The sequence below is a fragment of the Chiloscyllium plagiosum genome, chromosome 38 (assembly GCF_004010195.1).
Source record: "Chiloscyllium plagiosum isolate BGI_BamShark_2017 chromosome 38, ASM401019v2, whole genome shotgun sequence".
Taxonomy (NCBI): Eukaryota; Metazoa; Chordata; class Chondrichthyes; order Orectolobiformes; family Hemiscylliidae; genus Chiloscyllium; species Chiloscyllium plagiosum.
The window spans coordinates 6,320,455-6,329,606 of record NC_057747.1 but is presented as its reverse complement, the minus strand read 5'-3'; positions in this window follow the sequence as shown (position 1 = coordinate 6,329,606).

The following is a 9,152-nucleotide window of genomic DNA, read 5'->3' as shown; positions in this document are numbered from 1 at the left end:
GAGGAATATTAAATTGTGATATATTGGGAATTGTGAAGTACAAAGGGTTTTGAGTGTTCCTGAAGACCAGGCAGTGAAAGCAGGCAGATCAGAGCAGCACACAATTAGAAGCCCATTTGGTGTATGGACTTCATTACAAGAAGCAGGGATAAAACAAAGAATTGTGGGTGCTGAAGATCTAAGTCGAAAACAGAGGTTTTTGGAGAAACTCAGCAGGTCTGGCCACACCTGTGGGGAGAAAGCAAAGTTAAAGTTTCAAACCTGACTCAAAACATTAACTCTGCTTTCTCTCCACAAATGCCAGAACCTCCTAAGTTTGTCCAGCAATTTCTGTTTCTGTTTCAGAAGTAACAATGTCTTAATGCAATTATACAGGATCTTGGTGAGATCAATTTGGGATAGTGCATACAATTTAGACTCCCTGCCTAAGAAAGGATATATTTGCCAGAGACAGAATGCAGTAGAGGCTTGCTAGACTGATTCCATGAGTGACAGCACTGTCCCATGAGGAGAAATTGGTTTGACCTGTCTTCACTAGAGTTTAGAGAGGTGATCTGTTTGAAATGTATAAAACTCTAACAGGTTTAGGCAGCCAGATAGCAATAGGATGTTTGCCCTGGATGTGGAGTCTTGAATCAGGAAATATAGTCTCAGGTCTGATATAGGTCTGAGATTTAGGACTGAGATAAGGAAAGATGTCTTCACTCTGAGGGTAATGAACCTGGGAAATTCTCTATCATAGAAAGCTGTGGAGGTCAAAACTCTGAATATATTCAAGAAAATTTAGATAAGATTGTAGATTTTAAAGGCATCATGGGGCATGAGGAGAAAGCAGGAAAATGGAATCGAGATAGTGTTTTGGCCATGGAGCTCAAAGAACTGAACGGTCTATTCCTGCTCCAGGTTTCGATGTTTTTTACAATATGACACCCGAGGCCTCACCTGGAGTACTGTGTACAGCTTTGGTCCCTGTATTTAGGAAAAGCTATAATGGCACTGGAGCAGTTAATAAAGGATTCAGTAGGCTGATTGCTATGGTGAAGGGTCGACTTGTCAAGGATAAACAGGTTAAGCCTTTATTCATTAGAATTTAGTAGAATGAGGGGTGAGCTTATTGAAGCATGCAAGATGTTCCCATGAGTGGGGAGTTGGACTGGAGAACTGAGTTACAGAATGAGGGGACATTCATTTAAAACTGAGATGTGAAGGAATTTCTTCACCCAGGGAGTAATAATGTCTGGAATTCTCTATCCCAGAGATCGATGGAGGCTAGATCACTAAAAGTATTTACAGCAGAGGTAGGGAAATTTTTGAAAAATCAGGGAGTGGCAGGCTATGACGAGCTGGTGGAAAAGACAAGATGAATGCTGGGGCAGATCAGCTATGAGGGACCGAATGGCCTACTTCAGCTCCTTTTCTCAGGTTTTAAACCTCTGCCTATATCTGGGCACAATGTGGCACTTTGACATAGACTGAGTATCACATTTATTATGAACACAATCGTGATGCAGACCTTTCAGAACTTTCAGGAATTCCAATTTGATTTGCTGCAAATGCAAATAAAATGATAATCATCTTAAGGCATGGATTTAAAATGTGTTTTATATTGCATTTGTTTGCAAACTAGTATAAATTGTGTCAAGCAACGTTTAGAACACAATTTTAATATTAATACCTTTAAAGGTGGATTATGTATTTTATCATTAGACAGAGCAAATCAAACAGTTACTCACAAAATGCTAAGGCATGAATAAGGTGAAGAGAAATTTATATTTTCACATACAATCCAGCATGGATTTACTGATTTGGTAAGCTCATCATTAATGTAGGATTTGATTTTTCCTGTATTATGCCGGCTTATGATTTCATATTTCTCCACTTTGGGATTTGGATCTCCATGTGCACTGTTTCCTTGGGATTTGTGTCTCTCTGGTCCCTGTCACTTAGGGATTTGGATTTTTCTGATGTACAGGAGCCTGCTAAATAAGAGCCCAAGGTGTTTGAGCAAGGGTACTGGCATGAATAGTGGATCAGAGAAACCTGCTTTATAGAATAAAAAACTGCAGATGCTGGAATCAAATGTAGACAGGCTGGAGGCTGGAAGAACACAGCAAGCCAGGCATAATCAGGAGGTGCAGAAGTCAACGTTTTGGGTATAACCCTTCTTCATGACTTGTTCTGGGTGTGGAGGGAGGGGTGGGGGAGCTGCAGATAAAGGGGAAGGCAGGGGCAGGTTGGTGAGGTGGAGATAGGTGAAGACAGCTAGAGGATTGGCTGTCTGGCAGAAGTCTTTATCAGGGTGGCGTCCAGTGACTAATGGAGTTCCGCAGGGGTCCATGTTGGAACCACAACTATTCCCATTATACATTAACGATCTGGATGAAGGAACTGCAGGCATAGTTGCTAAGTTTGCAAATGACACAAAGTTAGATGGAGGGGCAGGTAATGTTGAGGAAGTGGAAAGGCTGCGGAAGGATTAGACAGGCTAGGAGGGTGGGCAAAGAAATGGAAAACAGTTTGGGGAAGTGTGATTGTATGCACTTAGGTAGGAAGAATGAAGGCATAGTCTATTTTCTAAATGGGGAAAGGTTTCAGAAATCTGAAGCATAAAGGGACTTGTGAGTCCTAGTTCAGGATTATCTGAAAGTTAATATTTAGGTTCAGTTGGTCACGAGGAAGGCAAATGCAGTGTTATCTTTCATGTCAAGAGGGCTCGAACCTGAAAGCAGGGATGTACTGCTGAGTCTGTATAAGGCTGTCATCAGACTGCATTTGGAATATTGTGAGCTGTTTCAGGGTCTGTATCTAAGGAAAGGTGTGCTGACATAGGAAGGGGTCCAGAGGAGGTTTACAAAAAGGATCCTGGGATGACGGATTTGTCATATGAGTCGTGATTGAGGACTCTGGGTCTGTGCTTGATGGGGTTTAGAAGGATGGAGGGGAATCTGATTGAAACTTACAGAATACTGAGAGGTCTGGATATAGCGGACGTGGAAAGATGCTTCCATTGGTAGGAGAGACTAGCATTTGAGAGCACAGTCTTAGAGTAAAGGGATAACCCTTTAAAACTGAGAATAGGGAAGAATGTTTCAGCCAGAGGGAGGTGTATCTGTGGAACTCATTGCCACAGAAAGTTGTGGCAATTCATTGAGAGTATTTAAGACAGAGACAGGTAGGTACTTGATTAGTAAGGGGATCAATGGTTATAGGGAGAAAAGGTGAATGGGATTGAGAAACATATCAGCCATGATCAGATGGTGAAGCAGACACAATGGGCTGAATGGCCTAATTCTACTCCTATAGCTTATGGTCTTTGGCAGTATCACTGTGGGATTTGTGTCTCTCTGTGCAATGTCGCCTGTTCTTGTAGCCACAATCTTTACATAGTTAGCTCAGTTCAGTTTCTGGTCAATTGTAAAGCCAGGATGTTGATAGTTGGGTGGTGGTGGTGGGGGGGGCGGTTCAGTAATGGCAATGCCATTGAATGTCAAGGTGCAATGGTTATTTTCTCGCATGTTGGAGATGCCCATTGCCTGGCACATGTGTGAAATGACTGTTAACTGGCGCTTGTCAGCCTCAGCCTGGATAGCTAGCATTCAGCTCTTGTTGCATTTGAACTGCTTCAGTATCTGAGGAGTGACGAAAGGGGCTGAACATTGAAATAACCCCACTGAGGCCAGCCCGCTATCATCAAGTCACCCTTTATTTACACGTGGAGAGTCCTTGACTCTGGCACAGCTTCGTCTGAGTCAGTACCTAGATTGTCAGAATCTCTGTCAACCAGGGCTCCCTGACTGGACCAGATTAACAGTCCCAATCAGGGAATTCATATTCAATGTCTTTTGTTTTATTCATTTGTGAGACTTGGGTGTTGCTGGCTGGGCCAGCGTTGATAGCCCATCTCTATTTGCCCTTGAGATGATGGTGGTGAGCTGCCTTCTTGAATCACTGCAGTCTACTTGCTGTGGGTTGACCTATACAATGCCAGTAGGGAGGGAATTCAAGTATTTTTACCTAATGACTGTGAAGGAGTGGTGATATATTTCCAAGTCAGGGTGGCTTGGAGGGAAACTTGCAAGTGGTGATGTTCCCAAGTACCTTCTGCCCTTGTCCTTCTAGATAGAAGTGGTCCTGGATTTGGAAGGTGCTGTCTAAGGATCTCTGGTGAATTTCTGCAGTGCTCCTTGTAGATAGTAGACACTGCTGCTACTGAGTGCCAGCGGTGGAGGGATTAAATGTTTCTCAATGTGATGCCAATCAAGCGGGTTGCTTTGTTCTGTGTGGTGTCAAGCTTCCTGAGTGTTGTTGGAGCTGCGTCCATCCAGGTAAGTGGGGAGTATTCCATCCCACTCCTGACTTGTGCCTTGTCAATGGTGGATTGACTTTGGGATGTCAGGAGCTGAGTTACTCACTGCAGTATCCCTAGTCTCTGACCTGCCCTTGTAGCTACTGTGTTTATGTGATGAGTCCAGTTGAGTTTCTGGCCAATGGTAACCCCAGGGATGTTGATAGTGGGAGATTCAGTGATGGTAATACTGTTGAATATCAAGGAGTGGTGGTCAGAGTGTCTCTTATTGGTGATGGCAATGTCTGGCATTTATGTGGCGTGAGTGTTACTTGCACTTGTCAGCCTAAACCTGGATATTGTCCTGACCTTGTTGGATTTGAGCACGGACTGCTTCAGTATCTGAGGAGTCGTGAATGGTGCTGAACACTGTGCAATCATCAGCAAACATCCCCACTTCTGACCTTATGACAGAGGGAAGGTCATTGATGAAGCAGCTGAAGATTGTTGGGCCTAGGACACTCCCCTGGGGGACTCCTGCAGAGATGTCCTGGAGCTGAGATGTCTGACCCTCCACTACTAAAACCATCTTCCTTTGTGCCAGGTATGATTCTAACCAGCAGAGTGTTTGCCCCCTGATACCATTGATTCCAGTTTTGCCAGGGCTCCTTGATGCATACACGGTCAAATGTGGCCTTGATGTCAAGGGCTGTCACTCTCACCTCATCTTTGGAATTCAGCTCTTTTATCCATGTTTGAATCAAGGCTGTAATGAGATCAGGAGCTGAGTGACCCTGGCGAAACCCAAACTGGGCATCACTGAGCAGGTTGTTGCTGAGCAGGTGCTGCTCGATAGCGCTGTTGATGACCCCTTCCATTGCTTTACTGATGATGGAGAGTAGACTGATTGGGTGGTAATGGCTGGTTTGGATTTGTCCTGCTTTTTATGTGCAGGATGTATCTGGGCACTTTTCCACATTGTCGGGTAGATGTCAGTGTTGTAATAACTGTTATGGAAGAGCTTGGTGAGGGGAGCAGCAAGTTCTGGATCACACTATTGCTGGAATGTTATCAGGGCCCATTACCTTTGCAGTATGCAGTGCCTCCAGCCGTTTCTTGATATCACATGGAGTGAATCGAATTGGCTGGAGACTGGTATCTGTGATGCTGGGGACCACTGGAGGAGCCCAAAATGGATCATCCACTCGCCACTTCTAACTGAAGATTGTTGCGAATGCATCAGCCTTATCTTTTGCACTGTTGTGCTGGGCTCCTCCATCATTGAGGACAGGGATATTTGTGGAGCCTCCTCTTTCACTGAGTTGTTTAATTTTCCACCACCAGTTACGACTGGATGTGGAAGGAATGCAGACCTTAGGTTTGCTCCACTGGTTTTGGGGTCACTTAGCTCTGTCTATCACTTGCTGTTTATTTCGTTTGGCATGCAAGTAGTCCTGTTTGGTAGCTTCACCAGGTTGACACCTCATTCTTAGGTATGCCTGGCATGCCCTCCTGTGCTCTCCATTGGACCAGGGTTGATCCCCTGGCTTGATTGTATGGTTGAGTGGGGGATATGCCAGGCCATGAGGTCACAGATTGTGCTGGAGAATAGTTCTGCTATTGTTGATGGCCAAGAACGCCTCAGTCTTGAGCTGCTAGATCGGTTCAAAGTCTGTCCCATTTAGCACATTGATAGTGCCACACAACACGATCGAGGTTATTCTCAATGTGAAGGTGGGACTTTGTCTCCACAAGGACAGTTCAGTGGTCACTTTTATCCAAACTGTTATAGACAGATGCTTCTGCAGCCAGCTCATTACTAAGGATGAGGTCAAGTATGTATTTTCCTCTTGTTGCTTCCTTCACCACCTGCCGCAGACCCAAGCTAGCAGTTATATCCTTTAGGAACCAACCAGCTCAATCAGTAAAGCTGCTGCTGAGCCACTCTTGGTGGTGGACATTGAAATCCCTCACCCAGACTACATCTTGCACCCTTGCCACCGTCAGTGCTTCCTCCAAGTGTTGTTCAACACAGTAGAGCACTGATTCATCAGCCGAAGGAGGACGGTTTCCTTGCCTATGTTAACCTGAAGCCATGAGACTTCATGGGGTAGGAGTCAATGTCAAGGACTCCTCGGGCAACTCCCTCCTGACTGTATCCCACTGTGCTGCCACCTCTGCTGGGTCTGTCTTGTCAGTGGAACAGGACCTTTCCAGGGATGATAATGTGGTGTCTGGGGTGGTATCTGGAATGTATGTTTCCGTAAGAATGTCTAGGTCAGGCTGTTGCTTGACTAGTCTGTGAGACAGCTCTCCAAACTTTGGCACAAGCCCCCAGATGTTGGTGAGGAGGTCTTTGCATGGCCGACAGGGCTGTTTGTATTTTTGCCATTGTCTTTTCCAGTTCCAAGGTTGAAGCCAGGTGGTCTGTCTGGTTTCAATTTTTTGTTGTGACTTTCTAATGATTGATATAACTGAGTGGTTTGCTGGGCCATTTCAGAGGGCAGGTTAGAGTCAACCACATTGCTGTGGCTCTGGAGTCACACGTAGGCCAGACCAGGTAAGGTTGGCAGATTTCCTTCCCGAAAGGACCTTAGTGAACCAGATGGGTTTTTCCAACAATTGAGAATGGTTTCATGGTGAGATTCGAACCCAGGTCCCCAGAACATTATTCTGGGTTTCTGGATTAATAGTTGAGCGACAACACATTTTCTTTGTTCTTTGTTCTAATACCACACGACCATTGCCTCCCCTACAATTACTTCATTACAATCACTCCAAACATTGTGCAAATCATCTGTAAACATCCCCAGTTCTGACCTTGGGATGGAGGGAAGGTCATTGATGAAGCAGTTGCAGATGGTTAAGCTTAGGACACTACCCTGAGTAACTCCTGCAGAGATATCCTGGAGCTGGGATGACTGAACTCCAAAAACCACAACCATCTTCCTCTGTGAAAGGTATGGCTCCAACAGGTGAAGAGCTTTTCCCTCCTTCCTGTTGACACGAGTTTGGGTCAGGCTCCCTGATGCCAAACATGGTCAAATGTAGCCTTGATGTCAAGGGTTGTTACTCTCACCTCACCTCATCCAATGAATCTAACCAGAGCTTAATATCTTCTGTACGCCACAAAATTAATAATATTTAGAATGCCCAATGACAGGTTTGAGGAGTATCAATTGTGTTTAGTGATATCCAGCTGAATGAATCAAATTGGAATGAAAGATGGATTTAATGAGTAATGGTGAGCATTGACAATCAGGAAGCTAAGTCTATTTGTAAAGCTAGAAGATTTGGATGAATTTATTTTCGTTTGAGAAAAGAAATTTTAAGATGGCGATGATCCCGATCTGGAAACAGTGTGAAAACATTAAAATAGGATGTATTCGTCTGGCCACAGGCTTTGCATTCCCGCTGGTAAAGAGACCAGCCCTAAAGGCTCAGAGTTTAATCATCTTGTGCATGGGTTATCATGCAGTCAAGGTCCCAACTGACCCCCTGTATTTTTCTTGGTATATTTTCAGGCACCAAGTAAACACAGAGCTCGGAGAATCGGGGAATAGTCTAAAGCAAAGTCATTAAGCAGAGTTTAAAGCCAGGAGAAATGTCAGGTTGTGTTTGTAGAATTGGAGAGGATTATATTTATGAGATCAATTTCTGTTTTCCAAAGCACTCTTGATTAATGAGAATACACATCATCCATTCACCCAGCAAGGGAAGAAAAAGCATGCGATATTTGCCAACAACTTCCCAACTGCTGCCGAGGGCAATGGAGTCCGCAACCGAGAAAATGACTCCAGGTCAACAGAGCCTTTTGAAAAATGTTCAGGAAGAAAAGTACCATTTGGGGAATTTTGTGTGTGTTACGTGTTGGAGCCCATGTGCCACGTCCATGTTAAGACTGGAATGTTTGCCATACAATGAAGAGGCCCAGAATATAAGGGGAACACTTTGTCCTATATCTATCCAACGTCCCCCTAGGTTTGAAGATATCTGAGGTTCTGTGACATTTCTGATTCCTGATCCTGGAGGGATGGCAGTTCAGACTCATCTGAATGACTGGGATTTAATCCTGTCCCCCAAAGCGCAGTTGGAGCCAGGGCATTAAATCTTGCTTTTCCCCCAGTTGATCTGTGGTTGGTAAGGTGTGTGGATGACACTCCTGCCCTTCAGCCAACTAAGCCCTAAATGGGCAAACGTGGTACTTGTCATAGGTGGGAGGATGAGGCAGGGAGCGGTGGGTAGAGGAGTTCTCAGTGGTTCATCACAGGAGCCATTGGGAAAGTTATTGGGGGTGGGGATGAGGGAGGCTGTTAGAGATGGCGAGGTCCATTTAGAGCCAACCCTTCACCCATACTGCTGACCCACCCTCTTGAATGATCCTCACCCTGTTATCACTCACTTGTGACCTATGCCTCTCAGTGATTCAGAACCTAAGGTGAGTACACAGTCAGCCACACAGCCACTGCTTCTCCACAGTCAGCCTCCATTTGGCCAGGAGCTCTCATGGGCCAGGGTTTCTGCCTGGGGCCTGTAACCCTGGGGAAAGGACCCCCTCTTCCATAACTCAAGTGCCTGAATTAAAGGGCCTGAACCCAAGAGTTGCCAATTACATGAGAAGCCTCGGACTCCTTGGAACATGGGAAGTTTAATGACAATCCAATTGAGCCTAAAGGATTTTCAAAGGAATTAGCTAAGTAAATATTTCCGCTGTAAGGGGATCTCAGACTGGGGACATATCCTTAAAATCAAAGCCAGGTCATTCAGCAAATACATTAGAAAGCATTTCTTCACACACGCAGTTGTAGAGATGTGAAACTTAGAAAGCATCACTTCGCTTAATTAATCATTTGAAATCTGAAATCAA